Consider the following 20,985-nt stretch of genomic DNA (forward strand, 5'->3'; position numbering starts at 1 on the left):
AGAAGTATAAAGCAGCATCCTATGTTTCTGAGGAGAGGGAGGGGAGGGGAGGGAAGGGGGAGGGGAGGGGAGGAAGGAAGAAAGAAAGAAAGAAAGAAAGAAAGAAAAGAGGGAGTGGGAGGGAGAGAGGAAGGAAGGAAGGAAAGAGGGGAGAGAAAGAAGAGTAGGAAATAAGGAAGAGAATAAAGAAGGAAAGAAAAAGAAAGAGGGAGAGAAGACGGAAAGGGAGAAAGAAGGAAGGAAGTAGAGGGAAAGAAAGAATAAGAATGAGGGAGAGGAAGAAAGTTGGGAAGGACGGAAGGAAGAAAGGAAGGAAGTAAGGAAGAAAGAAAGAAAGAAAGAAAAGAGGGAGCAGGAGGGAGAGAGGAAGGAAAGAGGTGAGAGAAAGAAGAGGAGGAAAGATGGAATAAAGAAGGAAAGAAAAAGAAAGAGGGAGAGAAGACGGAAAGGGAGAAAGAAGGAAGGAAGTAGAGGGAAAGAAAGAATAAGAATGAGGGAGAGGAAGAAAGTTGGGAAGGACGGAAGGAAGAAAGGAAGGAAGTAAGGAAGAAAGGAAGAAAGAAAGAAAGAAAGAAAGAAAAGAGGGAGCAGGAGGGAGAGTGGAAGGAAAGAGGTGAGAGAAAGAAGAGGAGGAAAGAAGGAATAAAGAAGGAAAGAAAAAGAAAGAGGGAGAGAAGACAGAGATAAAGAAGGAAGGAAGGAGAGGGAAAGAAAGAATAAGAACGAGAGAGAGGAAGAAAGAAAGGGAAGGGGGGGTCGCCGCCTTGATTCAGCGCCAGAAAAGAGCACGAAGGGGCCCAGGGGCAAAAAGCATTTCCCCGGCCCCAGCTGTTTGTCGGCGCTTTGTTGGCACGGCGCTTCAGCAGCAAGGTCCCACTGCTGGGTCCCGCTGGCTGGGGCGCTCGGCGGGCCACATGATGAGGTCTGGTGGGCCGGATTTGGCCCCCGGGCCTTGTGTTTGACACCCGTGCTGTATGGGATTTTTACTTTAAAAGCAGGGGTTGGTTACTTTCTTTCAATTCAGGTAATATAACAGGAGTGCCTGGCGTGCTATGGTTCATGGGGTCACGAAGAGTTGGACACGACTAAACGACTAAACAACAACAACAACAATATAACAAGTAGCCATTCCACATCCTCTTGATAGGGTGGCCAAATGAAGGGGGGGGGAACAGGGCTCCCGCACCTTTAATAGTTGTGCAAAAGAGCAAATGTAAGCAGGTATATCTTACATGACAAGTTCTACCTGCTGAAATCTGCTCTTTTACATCAAAGGTGTAGGAGCCCTGTCCTCTTGAATTACGTTAGATATGTTGTGGGTGTACCCACAGCTCCTATTACAAGACTGTATAGGCATACTGAAGCATAATGTCACACAACTTGAATTATAAAAGGAACAGAGGTAGCCACATTTTAGAAAATGACATAATGTCTCTCTGTAATGATGCTGACATTGGCCTAACTATTAAATACTTATTTTCACATTAGGAAAAGGAGTGGTATATATAATTAGCAAACCAATTTTCTCAGTGCAAAACAGGCAGACTTCCATCAGCTTAGCTAAAATTCTACTATCCACCGTAAGTAACTTTAGCTCCCATTTAGGATTCTGACTAGCTTACTGTTATAAGATAGTGCACAGTTTTCCAAAAATTAGGCAAGTTTTAAATTCCTTAACACAAAACACACACATTTAGCTTAAGTCCAATTTGTGAAAATGCCTCAGAAAGAATCCATGAAATCAGGGTAAATTAAGCTACCAGACAAAAGTCACATCAAATGAAAATGACAAGGGGGCTGTCATAATGGTAATTATCTACTGACTTTCACTAACATTTGTTGGGCTGATCCTGGAAGCTAGTTACATCCACAGATAGGTATTCTTCCCCACAACAACCCACCAACTCTTTAACATCTCTGCTTGGGCTCCTCACATAGTGGGAAATGATGGCAGGAAGAAGAGAAAGAGGATTTATGAAAACATGGCTAATAGAATCATAGAGTTGGAAGAGACCACAAGGGCCATCCAGTCCAGCCCCCTGCCAAGTAGGAAACAAATACTTGTGCCCTATTTATTACTCCTGGAGATCTTGTGATTAATGTATTTGGAAGAATCATACTGAGACAGAGTAGTAGCACCAGGCAACTTTCTTATTGTTTTGGTAAAATAAATCAGCAGAGACAATGAGAAAACAAGGATTCAAAGGTACAAGTATGATCCAGTGATAAAATGCACTTCGGCTATTTCAGGTGATATTGATAGGATAAACAACTACCAGAATGAGAACACAGAGTTGGTAATGAAAGGCTGTATGCCAAAATCCTGAATGTGCACTACCAGGAATAGTGACTCATGGGTCTGTTCTCTTCTGTGATCAGTGACATGCTAGAAACTAAACACTTTCACAAACCTTTATATAGAAGCCACTAAGCAGTGGCTGCTATGGACCACATTTGGATCATATGTACAATGTTCTCTCCAGGATCAAGCTCAGGAGACCAATTTGCAGCAGAAGCCAATTGCAAAATGGGGATGAGCTAGTTAGTGCCTGTGACTTCAAACCTCCCCTTTCTTTGGAGCAATTTTTCCATTTCAAAAAATTCATAGTTAGGATCATCCTGCATGAGTAAAAAACAAGAAAAAAAACAAACTCACTTGGTTTAGTCCATGTGCAGCAAACATGGAGGCTTTCAAATGTTGTTGGGACTCCAACTCCTTTCAGTCCAAGCTAGAATGGCCAAAGCCCAGGGATGATGGGAGTTGTAGTCCAACTTCAATTACCTTCTGCTTTTTGAACCTTTCAAGAATGCATTATATGGCCCAGCCAGTTACTACTACAAATCCTATGGACAAAGAAAAATGCCCCTGAGCTGTGTCTGACTAAACATCTGTATTTCTAAATGTACTAAATCTGCAAGTCACAGGTTAGATCAGAGTATCCTGCCTGCAGAGAAGGAAAGATAGAAGCAGCAACTCTACATCTGACTTGACCACACATATTTAATGCCCTGAAACCATAGATGGTATAAAGAAAGCTCATGACTAGTGCTCACCAGCCATAAGAGAGGTCTACCTCTGATTCTAATCAGAAATTATCTTCAAAAAGGGTTGAGAGAAGGAGCAGCTCTCAGTTTTCATGTCAACCTCTTCCTGGCGTTTGACACTGCAACATTGTGCGCCCTTGCAACAGTGGGAGAGCACCATTTTATACTTGGTGGTAGGAAACTGTCTTAGCTGGCGCTCTCCATAGCTATTTTAGCAATCCTGCCGTGGTGCAAGTGTGTTTGAAGCCAGATCACAGTTAACTGTATGAGGACAAATGCTTTCAGTTGGAGAATCACTCACCTCCCAATAGATAAAGATGACAAACCATCACAACCACTTAATCAGTGTCATAGCTCCTCCACTTGGGGAAACGGTTCCATAATATCATGCATATCATCACCCCTCTCTTATTTCCGAAACCTTGGAGAAAGCTGTCTGACTAAGACAGAGGGGTGCTAGCAATAGATAACAAATATCCTGAGACTACAAGATCTCAGGCATAGTAAATGAGATTTTATTTGTGGAGAATCACTCTTGAGTTTATTTCTTTCGGGTTATTTGAGTTTATTTCTACCCTATTTATTTCAACTGAATCTACAAGACAAGGTTGTGGGTTCTGAATCTGTTGAGCCCCTGGTAGATGGGAACTGACATCCCAGTTCTTCTTTCATCTCCTTTTCCTAGGCTGTAATAAACATTCTGAATCACACCAAGACACCCAGTGAACCAGAAGCAGACCCTGCCCAGCCTGGGTGGCTCCTGACTGGTAGAATTCCCTTGATCTGCCAATCATTCCCCTATCTAGCCACCCTGATGGGGGGGGGGCTGTTTACTGTGTTATGTCATCTCACATGGATCTCTAGGGAGAGGCCCTTGCATCTGGCAAGCCTGATGCTGATCTTATGTAAGTCAATGTAAGTACTGGTATACAATTTAGAATTCTGTATGTTCTTTCTTGAGCTTCTTTTATTGCTCTCTTTTATTGCTTTTAAATAAACTTTGTTAATTTAAACTCTGGGGTTGGGTGGATTTGCTTACCCACCAGATTGGCTAGGCAAGTAGGTGGAGCAGTCTTGGGATCACATGCAAGGCTTAAAAGGACAGGTAAATGGGAGGAACAGGATTGTGCACTGATCTGCAGTTGTTTTCTTCCTCTCAGGTGACTACCCCTCGAGTCCGGAGGTTATCCTTGACTTATTGCTATGGTGCACAGAGGAATGGCTGTGACAAAAAGGTCCTGATCTCTGTCCTCCATGTCTTAGCAAGAAAGGCTTGTCTTTTTCCAAATCCATGGGTTACTGATTAGAATGCCTAGCAGAGAGACAGGGGAAACCCTATTAGCTGGAAACCACCAGTGGTCACTCAAGGCTAACTGGGATACAGAACATTTTAAAATGTGCTGTGCCCATACAATCTTTGTCCCTCACCATCAGAAAACCTGCAACTAACCATCTGTGCTGTTTTACTTATGAGGAGACAAGAAGTCTGTTTTAATTAGAGAAGGAAAGAATAGCTAGCTAGACTCTAACTATGTGGGGTTTTTTGGGGGGGTTCACCTTGAAACAACACTTCTTGTTTATTTTTTTAATAAATTTCATATAAATTGGCTGTGGGGCTCTTGGCTGTGTTAATGCAATAATCCATAGAACTGGCAATCTCCCACATGCCTACACACTGGACGCACACTGGACGCATACTAGTGGTGTGAATGAGTGTGGTCTGGCCGGGGGTTGTGGGGAGCAGGCTGCTGTGATCTCTGGGATGGGATAGGCAGCTGGAGGCTAGCCCTGTTTTCCCAATAAGTTTAGAAGAATTTGCCCAGGAAGCACAACTGTCATTTTAAACATACTTGCTTTGGACTGCAAGAAATCACTTCCATCTGGCTGCAGAGGGTACTAAAAAAAATAACTGCTAGTTTAGAGTGTGAGTTACAATTCAGAACATTAAAAGGAGATACGATCTTGCCTTTTGAAGTACACTACCTGGAACCTACCGTAAGAGATATGCCACCATTTTCAACTCAAGAGAGCAGATTGTGTGATCCTGGGCAGATTTATTGTTCTGCAATTGTGTAAAGTTAGTTAAATAGGTGACAGCACTCTGGAATAAGGGATTCCAAAACTCTATAAACAAGACAAATCCTTTAAAATAAGGAGGTATCCATCAACTCCGAGATTAGAAAAAGAAAGCACAGGTTAGAAATTTCCTCCAGTTGAAACAGACCCTACATGGCAAACCAGTGAGTATAATTACAGGCACACAAGCAAACCCATTTTGGGTTTGAATCTGCACTTTGGGTTTGAATCTGCACTTTTTTCTCTCCCCACTGCACCCCATGAAATAAAGGTTTTCACCAAATACTGTCCTGGAAGCTTACAATCCGCAGAAACTCATCTCTCAAACTATGTTGCGCAGTCTTTAAATTTTATCTTTACTGAATTCAAGCCAAAAACCATACCCAAAAAAGATGCTGCTATACATGCAGCAAGTGCCCCACTTCTTCTGTCTTTTTTTGGAACTGATAAAAAACACAGGCATAGTTCTGATTCCCAAACATGCAAGAGTTTGACGAGCATTTGAACAATGAGCGCACTAGCCAAGTATCTTTTTATTTTATTTACTTTTTCCACTTTCAACAAACAAGCATAAGGACAGGGGAGGGAAAATAATGTAATTTAGTGGAAATGGTACATTCATACGATGTATCATTCTGATAAAGCAACGAGTCAGGAAAGTAGTTTTGTGTTGCTCCCTATAACTAATCCTTGAAGCAATTCTAGGAATCACAATGTTCTTGTCATTTAAGAATCAGGCAAATAAATGACTGGCTATTTCCTGCCAGGTTAAAGATAACAGCTGTTTGGGGACCCTGAAAGTCACAGCTGACCAGGGAATAATGCCGCAACTACAATAAATTGCTTCTGAAATCTAACAGCTACTCAAGTTGTTAAATAGTAATTTACAACCAGACAAAAAGCAAGATAAATAAAATACCCCATTCAGCATTCTCCCCACCATTTGAGAAAAAACGATTCTGAATATTTGACTCATTGTTACTATTAAACCAGATTAGAAGGCCCTGGAGGGATTGGCTGCACTACAGAGTTCCCTGCTGGAAAAAGGTGTACATAGTGCTTTCAAAAATGAAATTGGGTACCTTATTTTTCGTTCCATAATACGCACTTTTTTCCTCCCAAAAAGTAAGAGGAAATGTCTGTGCATCTTATGGAGCGAATGTGTGGTCCCTGGAGCCGAATTGCCCAGGGGCCAAAGGCAGATTGTGCTTTTTTTAAAAAAAAAAAAAAAGAAAGAGCTAAAGGCTAACAAGAGGGAAAGAGAGTGTTGAAATGACCCACTCAGCAACTGACTGCAAGAGATCGGGGAGGGAGATAAGGGAGCTAGCTCCCTTCCCGGCCCGGCCCAGGCCTCAATTGTTGTCTGCAGAGAGAGGCTGCTTGTTTCCCCAGCAACATGTGACTGGCAGATTAGATTATCTGTCTGGAAACTGTAGAAATGGGTCCCTTTCCTTTCCTAGAGAAGCTGCAGAACTGTGAGTTGAACCCCATAAAACAGGATTCCCCCCCCTTTGCAAGGTAAGCTCAACAACTTTGAGCTGATCCTCAAAAATGGAGCTTTGCCCCTTTGCAAAAAAGATGCACAACTGTGAGCTGATCCTTTAAAAAATGGAGCTTTCCCCCTTTGCAAAAGAAGCTTCCTCAAATATTTAAGGGGGGGCAAAGGCACCCAGGCCTCTAGGAGTTGGCTGCTATGCCTAGTACAATTCAAGAAAGCAAAATATTTTTTTCTTGTTTCCGTACTCTAAAAACTAGGTGCGTCCTATGGAGCAAAAAGTATGGTAACTTATTAGAGAGAAATTTAAACATTATCAAACAGAATTTTAAAACACTGCCAATATATATATTGTCTGAATTGACCTCTAACAATGCTGTGACCCACACGCTGTTTTGCGTTCCCCAGGACAACAAAGAAACTTTCTTCTAACAACCCACATTTTAGCCAGCAATGCACACATGCACCCCTGCTACAGCAAACAAGATACAAAATCACTTTTCAGCCACTCACTAAGGCTTGACGTTTATGCAACTTTACTTGAGATGTAGTAAGAATTCAGGGCAGAAGTGAGGGAAGCAGATGACAGTGTCTTTCACCCTCCTCTTATGCATCTGCCTCTAGCAGTGGTTGTAGCTCTTGCGCATCCGTGCTTAAGAGCAGGTGCCACTGAGCTCTGTGGTACCTCTGAGGTGTAAATGTGCACAGAGTCAAGCTTCCAAGCTGACAGACTGTGTAGTTAAACATTAGTTTTTGGGGGGTGGGTTTTTTAATTTATCACTCTTAATAGTTACCATATTTCCACATGAGAAAATAAATGTAGGGTTTTGTTTTGTAGGAAAACAAATTTCACATATGTATATTCAACAAGTCTTGAGGATCTTTTTAAGAATCGAGAGAGAGAATGTTTCCTAACAAATCCAAGTTTCATGTAGCTACATTGCTACATTTTTTTTCCAGTACAGTAATGATGTGCAAACACTTTCATTAATATTCATTTACAACAAGAAGTTTTAAAATCCTTAAAACCAACGTTTCAGACGACTGAACAAGTAGCCAATCATTCATTCAAGGCTGAAATATTTGGTAAGGACACTGGTGTGTTTTGCAAGTGCCCACTTTGGGGAGCAGTGTCTGTTATTAATTAGTCGGGGGGATAATAAATCCTAAGCAGAAAACATTCATAATGGGTCTTTCTTTTTACCCCTCAAACTGAACCACGCCTGCAGTTAAGCAATTCAGTCTGTTAGTATCTTTCAGAAAAACTCACAGCGTTATCTCACCCTTCACAAGCTAAGCAGCTTGTGTTCAGCTGGCAAAGTACAAATCATTGTTTCTCAGCAGGTGGTCTTTTTAAATTGAACAGAGAGGAAAGGTATCACAGAATAGCTCTGAGTAATCATGTCAAGGCTGCCGTTATCAGATACATTTTTTTATACTTGTGCTCTTCATACTTATGCAACAGCAACAGGGAAAGATGTTTCAAGCATAATGCATAGCATGTCTCCCATCTCCTAGGACTTGGCTTCCATTTCCCGCAGAAATAAACAAACCGGTTCTGGTCAGTGTCTACCTGTCACATTAGAGCTTAATGCTCAACTGACATTATGTTGCAATTCAACTGAGTGGAGGTGGGAGGCTATGTGCAGATCAAATGCTACACAGCTTGTTTTAATGGGGTCCAGCTACACAGCCATAAGTATAGTTCTATCTATATTGACTGATGTGTTGAACTGGCTTTTAACACCCAATCACAATCTGTTGGAGGGGGGGGTCAGCAACTGACACCAGGTGTCAAAAACCAATCTGGACTTCATCAGCATACAAATATCAGCTCAGCTTGCAATACAACATGGTGAGAAAAAATAATCATATGATGGCCAGAGACTTGAAGGACTGTACAGATAAAACTGACATGGTAGTATGGTAGTGCCCATCTTCACAAATATTAAAATCCTAAAGAGATTTAGTGACCACTTCAGCAGTCTAGTAATCAGACAATGAACCAACCCCTGGCATTCCAGTTCTAAGATACCTACATAACGTCATCCATGCACAAACCTCTAACAACTATCTGTACATTAAAAAGTCACTGCATTGATTCACAGCATCCCAAATACCTGTTAGTGCAGCAAAATCACTTTGGATCCTAAAATAGCACTTCATCATATTATTCAGAAAGTGTTCAACAACTTTCCCACTAAGATCTCAATCTCATTACTCACCTGATGACTGCTACGTGGCTTATTATTGCAAGGTATTGGAAGACTCTAAATACAGACTTGTTTGAGATATGAATCACACAACTCTGCGACTTAATGTTAATTGACAAACTGACAACCCATGTCCAAGAGTCAAACAGACAAGAAAATCACAACATTTCAATCAATGGCATAGATTTATGTAACATTGATAGAACATGGTTATAGGCATCTGAGAGCACATGGTGATTTGTGGAATGATACTTTTGTTTAATAACTGAAATGACTTAAAAGATAAATGTAACTGAATGGACATGTGGTGCGTGGGGTCAAGGGAGATTGTAAAAAAAACAAATCGGTTGTGTATGCATCACTATTTGTTAATTATAAATACTGCAAATTAAAAAAAAAGAATGATAAATAAAAGCGTAATAATCAAGTCAGAGAAAAAGATGTGTATATAGAAATCCAAGATTCTATGTCCAGTTGTTTTCACAAGTGTATAGCAGGAAAAGTATATTTTAAAAGTTTTTTTGGGGGGAGGGGTGCAGCTAAAACCAAAATCTGTATGTAATAAATGTATATGGTAGGTCTTTTTTTACATTCCTAATATGCACCAGAAGGCAGCAAAATAGGCACAGTCCCACCTTTCCATTGTGGATTATTGAAGCCATTGTGGGGAGAGAGGTAGAATTTCATTTCTGGGTTACAACATAAGAGCAGTATTTGGACAAGCCCCAGAAAAGGGTCGTAATCAACATAGTGGAATGCAATCAGTTATTCTCAGTTAAGACAATGCTCCTCTCTCTGCCTCAGCTTCCCCTTCTACACTTTGCACATCTGCCTCATCTAGCTACAAACACAGCTGCTGTCAGTATTATATCCAGATGGTGGAGTGCTACATTGATATTTTCAAACATTGTTATAAGCTCAGAGAAAATGGCAACATGGAACCGAAGGAAGCAATTTCTTTTCCCTTAGACGGCAGAAATATTTATCCATTATAGGGGAAGGGTGGGAAGCCAGGGATTTCGGTTCTCAGTAGCCTCTTGAAACAAAAATATATTCCTCAGACAGGTGTTTAGCATAGACATACTCTCACACAATACAGTGGTACCTCGGTTTAAGTACATAATTGGTTCCGGAAGTCTGTACTTAACCTGAAGCGAACTTTCCCATTGAAAGTAATGGAAATTGGATTAATCCGTTCCAGGCGGGTCCGCGGAGTACTTAACCTGAAGCGTTCTTAACCTGAAGCGAACTTTCCCATTGAAAGTAATGGAAAGTGGATTAATCCGTTCCAGGCGGGTCCGCGGAGTACTTAAACTGAAAGTACTCAAACCGAAGCATACTTAAACCGAGGTATGACTGTAATGGCTCTACAGTACTGATCATTTATCCAAACCACAACACTGCAGCCAACTATTCACGGAGAGACTAAGATACTACTTTGCAAACCAGGTTCCCTTCAGACATTTTGGACTACAAGTTCTATCAGCTCCAGCCATCACAGTGCTGGCTAGCATAGTCAACAGCCAGAGTCCAACAGCATGTAAGGGTCCCCATCCCTGCTGTTCAGAGTGTCACCTGGTTGCCATTACAGTACTTCATACTGAAAGAAAAGCTCTTCTGCATAAATCCACAAACATTCTTATTTTCTAGTACTTCATAACTTTGAGAACTAAACACTAGCAATGAAAGAGGTCCATTGCTCTCTAGCAACATAGGCTCCAATCCCGAGATCCAATATTTTGAGGGTGCTAGTCAACTAAATCTTACTCAGAGTAGACTCACTGAAATTATGATACTTAACTCTGTCATGTTTATTAATTTCAATGGGTCTACTCTGAGTAAAATGAAGTTGAATTACCACCCTTAATCACAAGTGGCAATTTGTGCTCTTGATTAGATCACTTCCATATCAGGAGCAAGGTGTGCTGGTTTTGTTCCATGGGAAAAGGAAATAAACCTCTACTTTTTGGTATATCAGGAATTAAACAGTCAGCTACAACCTGAAGATCATAATTAATGTATTGTGACTTGGCAGCATATCTAAGCTACTCCCACATATTTCATTGACGTGAAATCCTTATCTCCCTTCTCTATTCCTCACTGAAGCGTAAGAGAAAACTCACAAGAGCCAAACATGTACAGTATAACATCCAGATAAGCAAAGAAATCAATTGTTCTAACCTGATATATTTAACAGCAATCTTTTGAGATGCAAGGACTACCTTCAACATGACACCCACATTTACTTAATTTTTTAAAGTCTCTGTCTCCCATTTTGACTTTCATTTGAAGCAGCCTAGTCAATGACTTCTGCATCAATACAGTACTCACTTTAGCTTTTCTTTTAGCCTTTTCCTTTGGGCCCGTGTGTCATTCATTAAAAATCAGCAGCTAACAAAAGTGGTGGCAGATTGACACTTCCTGAGAAAAGCAACTTTAATGGGGTTGAACATGTTTTGGAAAGGATTCCTCTTTCACCTGGGGCTGTTCTATAAAGAGTCAGTTTTTTTCTCCTGTTTTTGTGAGAACCACATGCAGACCACACAGGGCCACTCACTCATGAGTGACCCAGTGACGGATCACAACCCACCAGTTGACATATTTTAATAGCATCCTACCCAATTTAAAATTTAGTGTAATAGAGGTTAGTGCTTCTTTTAATAATTTAGCCCAATTCTAAACTGCATTCATGGAATGGATTGAACAACACTGTCTGTCAAATGATGACCTTAGCATGTACATTCTGCAGGAGCAAAACATTGACAGCTATGTTTCCCAACCAAGACTCCACCTACAACTTGCTAGTTAGTTCAAGTATCTTTTAATCTTTTCACACACAAGGTTTTACATAACTTAATATTCCTCAGTGCACAAACCAAGTGCACACACATGCTTCTCTCCCACACCTCTACATATTCCAAATGTTGTAATTAGTAACTGCTAGTCAAAACTACAGTTTTTGAAGTACAGATGTAGTGGGCACACAAATCTTGATGATGGCAAAGTGTACTCAAAGCATATGCCATCAAAGAGAGCTTGCCTATTTACACCATATTCATTAATCATCAAAGGGTATCTTCATATTTTAAGAAAAAATAAATGAGAATATATTTAGCAAAACTTATAACCTAAAAAAATCCCTTTCAATGAGATATCATCTTGCAAGAGTATGATAATTTTAAGGAACAGCTCAATAGAGCCCATAACAAAAAGAGCAGTACAGCAGAGCAGAATTCCTGTAATTCCAAAAGGCACAATGTTTCCAAATATGTGAAATCTAAAGTTTTGTTCCCTGCCCTCCAAGGCTTAAAAAACTGTTGGTATCACATGCCCTTGCCCAAGCCTTTTGGGAGAGCCATACATGTTTCATTCCATTTGGAAGAAATATTTGGCAGGTTAAAATTCATATACTATCAATAAAACTTTCAAGACCTGCATTCTCCCCCCCCCCCAGAATACTACAAGACTTGCACTTCATTTCTTCAAAATTCTTTTCCATTAGAAAAAACACAACTGTTTCATGAATGGAATAATTTTTTTATGTAGAGCTCCACCATAGCATAAGGAGTTTAAAAACAAATAAAGTGAACATTTCCAGATTTACCAGAAGGATGTACCACATGCAGTTTCTAGTGTCATAATAATTGATAATATTTTAATTGGCTCGATAAAGCAGTTTTTGTGATCAGAAACTGTATTTTTTTATTTATTAAAGTTGTATACCACCCTTCACCAGAAGATCGCAGGGCAGTTCACAACATAAAAATACAAAATGAGAACACAAATTATATAACAAAAATACCCCAAAACCCCAGTAATAACCAGTATCAAAAACAAACATGTAACACCTCCCCCAACACATTTAAAAGGACTGGTTAGAGACACCGTTTGCACCTGGCGCCTAAATATATGTAATGAAGGTGCCAGGCGAACCTCCTTGCAGAGAACATTAAACAAATGGGGAGCCTCTACAGAAAAGACCTGTTCTCGTGTTACCACCCTCCGGACCTCTCGTGGAGGAGTCACATGAAGAAGGGCCCCAGATGATGATCACAGGATCCAGATCAGTTCAGGACATGGCAATTCTTCAACAATGTCAGGAAAGGCATTTATAATACCAATACACTCTCAATACATGGAGGCTGGCCCTTGCAAAAAAAAAAAAAAGGTTTTCCAAGGAACAGATAAGGGGTTTACAAGTAATATTAAAATCACACTGCCGAAATATTTATTGCAAACAAAATCAGATGAATGCATAAAATCACATTAATAACATCACATAAAGTGGTTGGCTAATATAAACGGAAATTACCAAGTGTTTGTGCACTGAGAGATATCTAGCATAACATCCACATAAATTTATTCCACCCACCCCCAAAAAATAATGCCACCAAAGCTTGTAGTAGGTGCTGGACTGTGTGACTATGACTCTGCAGAAAAAAATAAAACTTTCAGAGGAGAATATTTTATTGAACTATATACCTGCAGTATAGAAATGGATTTTCCATGCCCTAATGGTGGCCAAGAGATTGATACTGAGGACTTGGAAAAATAAAGATATGATACCCTTCAATCAATGGACTGATGATGTGACATCACTGGCAATTTATGAATGGACTGCTTACAGACGCAGACTTTGTATGGATAAATACAATAATATTTGGAATGAATATATACCAAATGTAGTAGGCTATTACTGTTTACATAAACACTAGGACAATAACACTATACCAACTTATACAAGAACGTATGAGTATACAGTATAGTATATTGCTTTTTAATATATATTTTCACTTTTATATGTATATTTGTTGTTGCTTTTCTCCCTCTCACTTTTCCTTCTGATTTTCTGTATCACTTTATTTCTTTTAACTGAAACCACCAAATATATATGGTGATAAGAGCTGATAGTAGTTCAGTTACTGTGGAAGGATCCATGTCAATAAGTCTCTTTAGGAATCCACCCCCCAAAGCCTGTCAGATATGATATAGGGCTGTTCCACTTCAGTGGTCTGCAAAGCATCAAACTACTACTGAAAAAAACAATGCTAACAGTTACAGGTTCTAAGGCAACATCCTGGAGCTTCATCTTTCACTTTGCTATATTCTACAATCGGACAGTAGCCAATTTAAAATGGTATTGTTAAGTCAATACAATTCTGAGCAAAGGGTTCAATATGAACAGTATGTGCATGCTAACTGAGGATGCATTCTCAACTCTGTCTTGTATGCAGATGGTAAATAAAGAAGATTTCTCACCTCTATCCTGTAATAGCTTTGTTATAGACTTTCATTATGAGATATACCGTACTTTGCATGTTAAGCATGCCTAGTCCCACAGAGCACCACTCATCTTAAATGCTCAACTGCACTTAAACCCTACAAATGTCAAGAAGGCACATATACTTAATGAAACCTATGTAACATTGCCAAATAGTTTTAACAGCATTCTAAAGGAACTTAGAATGGGGTCACGAAGAGTCGGACACAACTAAACATCCACCCCACAGTGGTCACTGAAAAGATTTCGCCAATGCATGTTGCTCCCTTTTGTGGATCCCCATCAGAATTCTTCTCATGCACTAATCCAATCTCATGTAGAGGGGTAGTAACACTAAGGGCTCAGCTACACAGCTGCAAATAAAACACTTTAAATCTGTTGTAAAGTGCAATATACAAATGTGACACTAGATGGAGACAGTGAGTTATGCAAAATTCAATGTATTTTTCAAAAAAAAATTATAAAAGCATTTTGATACATGCTGTGGCTTGGTCTAGACATAAAATTTCGTGGTCCTTGAGCATGACTGAAGCATATGAAAAAGGCCACATAGTTACAGGCAGGCCTGGCTCTAGGTGTAGTCCCGGTGGCGCGGGGCGCCAGGGCGGCGGGCCGGCAGGGGGGGCGCTCGCGGCGAAGCTGTGCGGAAGCCGTGCTGCGCGCTGCGAGGGCGGGGACGCCGGAGCGATCTCCGTGCCAGGGTGCCCGACCTGCTTGAGACGGCCCTGGTTACAGTGTAGCATTCTGGTATAACCTGTTAAAGATAAACCCCATATCTATTACAGCTATCATACTGTTGTAATAAAAAAAAATTACAGTGCTACCTTGGTTTACAAACATAATCCGCTCCAGAGGTCCGGTTGTAAACCAAAAGAGGTTGTAACCCAAGGTGTACTTTTGCCAATGGGGCCTCCAAAAAAATGGGTTGTAATTAAAAACTTCCAGGTTTGACATGGTTGTAATCCAAAATGGGTGCAAACCAAGGTACCACTGTACTATTCCTTAGACAAAGAGGACAAAAAAAAATTAAGGCATTCCCTGTTTAAGTGTTTGTACTATCAAATCAGAATATATTTTAATGCCTTTTCATTTAGCAATTTCTTACAGTTTTGAGTCTACATACAATGTATTCAACAAATTATTTTAAGATAGCATTCCTTTTCATTAGATTCTGCTTGCTTAGGAAATACAAAAGTTGGAGCCATGGTTTATCCAGTTTTAACCTTTCAATACTGCTTATGCTCCATCTTGCCTTCTTGGCTTTTTACTTCAACTGTCTATCCTTGAATTGTGTGATGTTGGATAGCTGGAGTTGGAGAGAACATTTTGCTATGGCCTTTGTAGTACATTAGACAGTGATGCAGCCCAGAGCCATAGCTGGGAGGGGTAGCTGGGTTTTTTTGCCCCAGGTGAAGCCTCCAGAGGGGCACTGTTGAGGCTTCCAGCCTGTGTGTGCATGGGGGTGCCAAACTGGGTCTTTGACCTGGGTGAAACAAAGCCTAGTTTCGCCCCTGATGCAGCCAGTGTCACAACTCTATAACTATGATTTCCATATCTCAAGGAATCCTGTACTCATTTGAGTTTGAACAGTGCACATACATTCCAGTGCATTAGCCACCTGGAACTCACTCATCTCTCATCTCCATAAGGTCAGGATAGTATATAGTATTTGCATCATTTTAATTCTTTCCTTCATGCTTTTTTTAAAATTAAAATGTCTACTGCATGTTGCACTGAAGCTTTCACTGACCGAACCTTCCATAGCAACAGCCAAGCCTCTTTCTTCTGGGTGATTATAATTAGAACCCAATAAGGTGCATGACTAAATCAAATGAATCCTTTTGATGTATGCTACCTTGCTTTTGTCAACAGAAGGGTAATTTGTCTAAGGTCACAACCCAAGTCAGTAACAAAACTCAGCACAAAACCCCAGAGGGTTCCAACCCAGAGTCACATGATCTAACAATGCCTCCTAATACAGGAAGTCACTTGGGGAAAGGGGTTGAGCACAGGACAAGCCCAAGGGGAGCAGCCAGATTTACATAACAGGCATAGCAGTTTATGGCTGATTCACACATGTTTACCTTATCCAGAGAATCTGCTTATAGGTATCACTTCTAAAAGTGCTTATTCTACTCTATAGACTGATTAGTGAAGCTGCTGCATGCCTGCATCAGGAAAAGGAAAAGGGGAACACATGCAAATTGGTCTCTGTTGAAAAGTCACAAATATTACAGCTACAGGTAGGTAGCCGTGTTGGTCTGACGTAGTCGAAACAAAATAAAAAAATTCCTCCCAGTAGCACCTTAGAGACCGACTAAGTTTGTCATTGGTATGAGCTTTCATGTGCATGCACACTTCAGATATTACAGCTTTAGCCAAGCTCTACAAGATGCACTCCCTCTACTCACAGTTTATTATGTCTGAAAGTCAAAGCAACTGGAAAGCAACTGGCAGTTCAGCATTGGTTGCAAAGGGATTTATTAATGCAGGGAAGTGTATAAAGTTACATAATGAAAAGGCTGTTTGTTTCATCTCCTTAACTTTAGATGGAGCCGCACGGAAAAGCAGAAAACCTGTTGCCAGGCTGAGTGTAAACACAACAAGTGCAATTAAGACTAAGTCTGCTGCACTGTTGGTGCCACCTGTGCCTACTCATCCTCGCCTCCTACCAATCACTTTGATAGTCGCTTGGTACAGGAAAATGTTTCTAATATAAGATGTTCTTGAGCAGATAAGAGAACTGTGTCTGGGGAAAACAATTACATTTTCAAAAGAGAGGAGGAGGAGAAAATATTGCACCAAAGTCTTAAACACTGTACTTCCAAATAAGTAGAGAGGATTGCAGTCTTCTAGCCTACTGTCATGCACGTTTACTGATAAGAGGTTTCTGGTACAGCTCACATGCATTCACAGACTGCTTGTTTTTTATAGCTGTTGATACATGCTCTGAGCCTTAGGGGTAGGGTGGGTCAAATAGCAGAGTTCAAGGAAGAGGCCACATGCTTATAAATCAAGTGCAACAAGGAACACGTATGCAGAGTTGAGCCTCAGCTGACTGTAAATCACAATGCATTGCGGTGCATTTGGTGGGTGCTTGCGGTTCAAGCTTCAATGTCCAATGCGTGCTTCAATTTCAACACCGCAATGAGATCTTCTCACGGTTTTGGGGGGGTTGGAAAAAACAACAACTAACTTTACATAGGGAGAGGAAAGCCCATCGCGCCGCCAGAAGAATTAAGCCCGCAACTCCATATAATCTGATTTTACGGCAGGCTGAGCATCTTCGGAAAAGCCCAGGAGCCAATAGGGAAACGGCGGAGCCAGAGACTCGGTCCTCAAATATGTGCGACTGACTCTCGGGGGCCGAAGCAAGAAACACGAGCAGGTTGAACAGGCTAAGCCACTCCGCCGAAGGCTGCGAGCGAATGGATTTCCCCCAAGGAATGGAAACGGGAGGCAGATCGCTAGGTGGCCCCACCCTCCCCCAGTAGGGGACGAGCAGGGGGAAATAAAAGTGCCGGGTGATTCGCCCAGCGGGTGATTCCCAACTTGTAGAAGGCGCTGCCGATCGCAGGAGGGGGCCCACAATACAAAGGTCCAAGGCAACCAAGGGAGAGCGAGAGACATTCCCAGTGACACAGCAGGAGAAAAGAGGCATCTGTTGCGGCTCCCCCGAGGGAAGCGGGCGGGGCGGGGTAGAATTGTGTGAAGCGGAGGTGGCCGGGTGGGACTGGAGAGAAGGGGGGTTCTGGGGCTCCAAAAGTAAAGGCAGAAGGCGGGTAAATCGTACGGGACAATACGGAAACGGTGTGCGTGTGGGAGGCAGGGAGAAAGAGCGACCCGAGAGTCCATGGTACGCAGCACACTCCCTTACCTGGCCAAGTCTCCACTCGCTTAAGCCGGGACAGAAACAGCCGAGCAAATCCTCTTTCCCGAGTCCAGCCCCTCCGGCGGCAGCGGCGGCTTCTTTCCGCCTTCTCTCAGCGCTGGCAGAACTGCTCCTGCCTCCCGCGGCGCAAGGTCACCCGCTCCCCTCCAGTGGGCGAGCTGGCCCCTCAGTGTCGTCGTACAGCATTCCACTTCGCTCTTCTGGCTCCGGGTTTTGCAAAGCGCTCTCCACGGCCGCGGCCCCCCGCGATGGTTGCAGCAAGTTGCTTGCTCGCGCCTGCCTTCCCTCTCGGCGGACGCACTAGGAGCCTCGGCTGGCACTGAGCGCGCGCGCGCGCCTCTCCCAGCTGAGCTCCTGGCAGAAGAAATGCGACGCTTCGCTTGGTCTCCGCAACCTGCAGCCTCGCCTCAGCGCACCGGCCCGGAGCGCCCGGCTCGCGCTCCTCCCATTGGCCAGCCCCGCCTCCCCAGCCCCGGGCTCCGCCCCGCCCCCCGTGTCCTGCTATGCCAGGTATGGGCAGAAGAACTACAACAGAACAGCGAGGGAGAACAGGAAGCGCCGCTCCGCCAACCAACCACCGTTTGCTCCCCTTCCTCTGCCAGCCAGCAGATTCCTAAAGTTTGGAGGAAGACGAGCTTGCGTTTCTTTTTGAAATCGATATCCGTGGCAGAAGGCGGGTTTTGGAATCGTTCCCTAGCTCTAGGAGAGCTTTCCCCTGAGGCCTATCACGTTGCATCCAGAGCATTGCCAAGTTTTCCTGGTTCTTACCCCATAGCTTTTAGGTAAACAAACACCTGACCAAAGCCAACGCTTACCTATTCCAAGGCCACTTCGTTGGGAGTTTGGGACTCTTAAGAACCTGGTGACAAATGAGGCTGCCCCTCAGACCAGGAATCCTGGCTCTACAGCAGCGTTTCTCAACCGCTGTTCCGCGGCACACTAGTGTGCCGCGAGACGCTGGCTGGTGTGCCGCGACGTGCGGCGACGAGAAGGGCGATTTGCATTGTCACGTGCCTGGCGGCCGCCAATACACTGACCCGCCGGAAAGCAATATTTCTCCTCCTCTTTCCCAAAGCTCAGTGCAAACTGACCCACCGGAAAGCAATATTTGGCAAGTGTTTCTTACAGTCATAATTATAATATAGGGCGGCACAGAGTTAAATTTTTAAACTTTTTTAATGGTGGTGTGCCTCATGATTTTTTTCACGGAACAAGTGTGCCGTGGCCCAAAAAAGGTTGAGAAACACTGCTCTACAGCACTGGCAGATCCACTTGGTAGGTTGAACCAGGAATCTGCACTTCTTTGTTGGAAGGTTTTGAAGTTATTTTCATAAGTGACTCAGCAGAAAGAATACCTTATACAGTAACAGAAGTAAGGAGCTTTCCATGGGCCTAATTGGCAGGAGTCCTACTTGGGTCTGGAGGGGCTGTGTTCCCCAAGCCACAACCACCCATCCCACACCTGGTGTTGTACATGGTCAGGTAAAGACACCACTGCAAAAGGGTTGTCATTCGGTGACATTTAAACTTGATGTGTGCAAGCCCCACTGAGATTCATTCCAAAAAATCTTGGTCGGATGTTCCACTGAAATTAATGGGAGTTTATACTTCCCATAATGTATGTTTATGGTTGGGATATTAATGTTATAGTCTTAGCTTTGCCTCTATCGCAGACTGAATTACCTAATCCAGTTCCACCCCATACTCCTGCAATAAGTCATAGCAAATATTTGCCCTTGCATTAATCAGAGCTGGATCAAATCCATTTCTCATTCTTCCTCCTCTTATTGCTAGAAACTGCAATGCATTCCAGGAACCCTAGAGTAATACATTTAAAGTAGTTTTAAAAAACCAGGGCAAATTTACATTTGTTTAGTAAAAAGAGACAATGACTTGTTGAATGGCCTAGGTCTACATAGCCATAGTACTTTATATTACTAGCTACATAATTAGCTGCTAACACTTATATATGAAGTCACCATCTTATGTGATGATAATAACAAGAGGCAGGGCTGGAAGCTAAGTAATAATAATAATAATAATAATAATAATAATAATAATTTATTATACCCCGCCCATCTGGCTGGGTTTCCCCAGCCACTCTGGGCGGCTTCCAACAGAAAAATAAAACAGAATAATCTATTAAACATTAAAAGCCTCCCTGAACAGGGCTGCCTTCAGATGTCTTCTAAAAGTCTGGTAGTTGTTTTCCTCTTTGACATCTGTTGGGAGGGCGTTCCACAGGGCAGGCGCCACCACCGAGTTGCATATATGCCTTCCCTTCAGATGTTTTTCGACTCCTAACTCTCTTCACCCTGACTATTGGCACTGTTGGCTGTGGCCCAGTTTCTGGGCTTTCCAGAAGAAGAAAAAATGGTGCAAATTAGGCTCCTATGTATAGGGAACTTTTGAACTGGAAAATTCTCAGTTTGCATCAGAAAAAATCTGATATCAAAACCATAGGAAGTGATCTAATCTAGCAAGTTTAAGTTACTTCTATTTAGCAGACAAGGTTAAAAATGTGGAAACTGCCCAACTTGCCTAATGTTGTATTTGCAATTTGTGTCTGTCCATTGTTACTAATGAAGGAAATGGGGAAAATTCCACAGGGAAATTCAGCACTCTAAAAATTTCCACCCCAAATCACTACGGAGGCTTCTGTAAATTGTCACCAAAACATCTGTAGAGCACCAGAATGTGAAATCTAGTGTAATCCAATCTAATACTTGCTTACATGGAAGTAAATCTGCGGTCAATATGATATTTTGCATACTAAGTGTACTTAAGAGTGCAGTCTTCTTACAGTACAGGATTTTTTTATACACATGTGACAAATTGCAGTTAAAATGCAATTAAAAATCCATCCATTAAAGCATTTATTGAAATATATGCACAAGTTGAGCATAGTACTGTAGCCTTAGTTTTCTTCCCATTAAGATATGTTAAGCAAGTGCCCTCTTCACGTTAGCAGCCCCAAGCACTG

At 42.1% G+C, this 20,985-nt stretch overlaps 1 protein-coding gene across 5 annotated transcripts in view; it reads right to left on the reverse strand.

Moving 5' to 3' along the window:
- The window catches only part of RASSF7 (Ras association domain family member 7), a 60,154-nt gene extending 41,724 nt beyond the window's left edge, over positions 1–18,430 (reverse strand). For 4 of the 5 annotated variants that reach the window (XM_060276542.1, XM_060276535.1, XM_060276533.1 and 1 more), the window contains exon 1: positions 17,988–18,430. The gene's annotated coding sequence lies outside the window, so the exon portion shown is untranslated. The remainder of the gene's footprint in view (positions 1–17,987) is intronic. The other variant, XM_060276531.1, reaches the window with a different exon arrangement.
- Between the last annotated feature and the right edge of the window lie 2,555 nt (positions 18,431–20,985).

Source organism: Zootoca vivipara, chromosome 1 (assembly GCF_963506605.1).
Source record: "Zootoca vivipara chromosome 1, rZooViv1.1, whole genome shotgun sequence".
Lineage (NCBI taxonomy): Eukaryota > Metazoa > Chordata > Lepidosauria > Squamata > Lacertidae > Zootoca > Zootoca vivipara.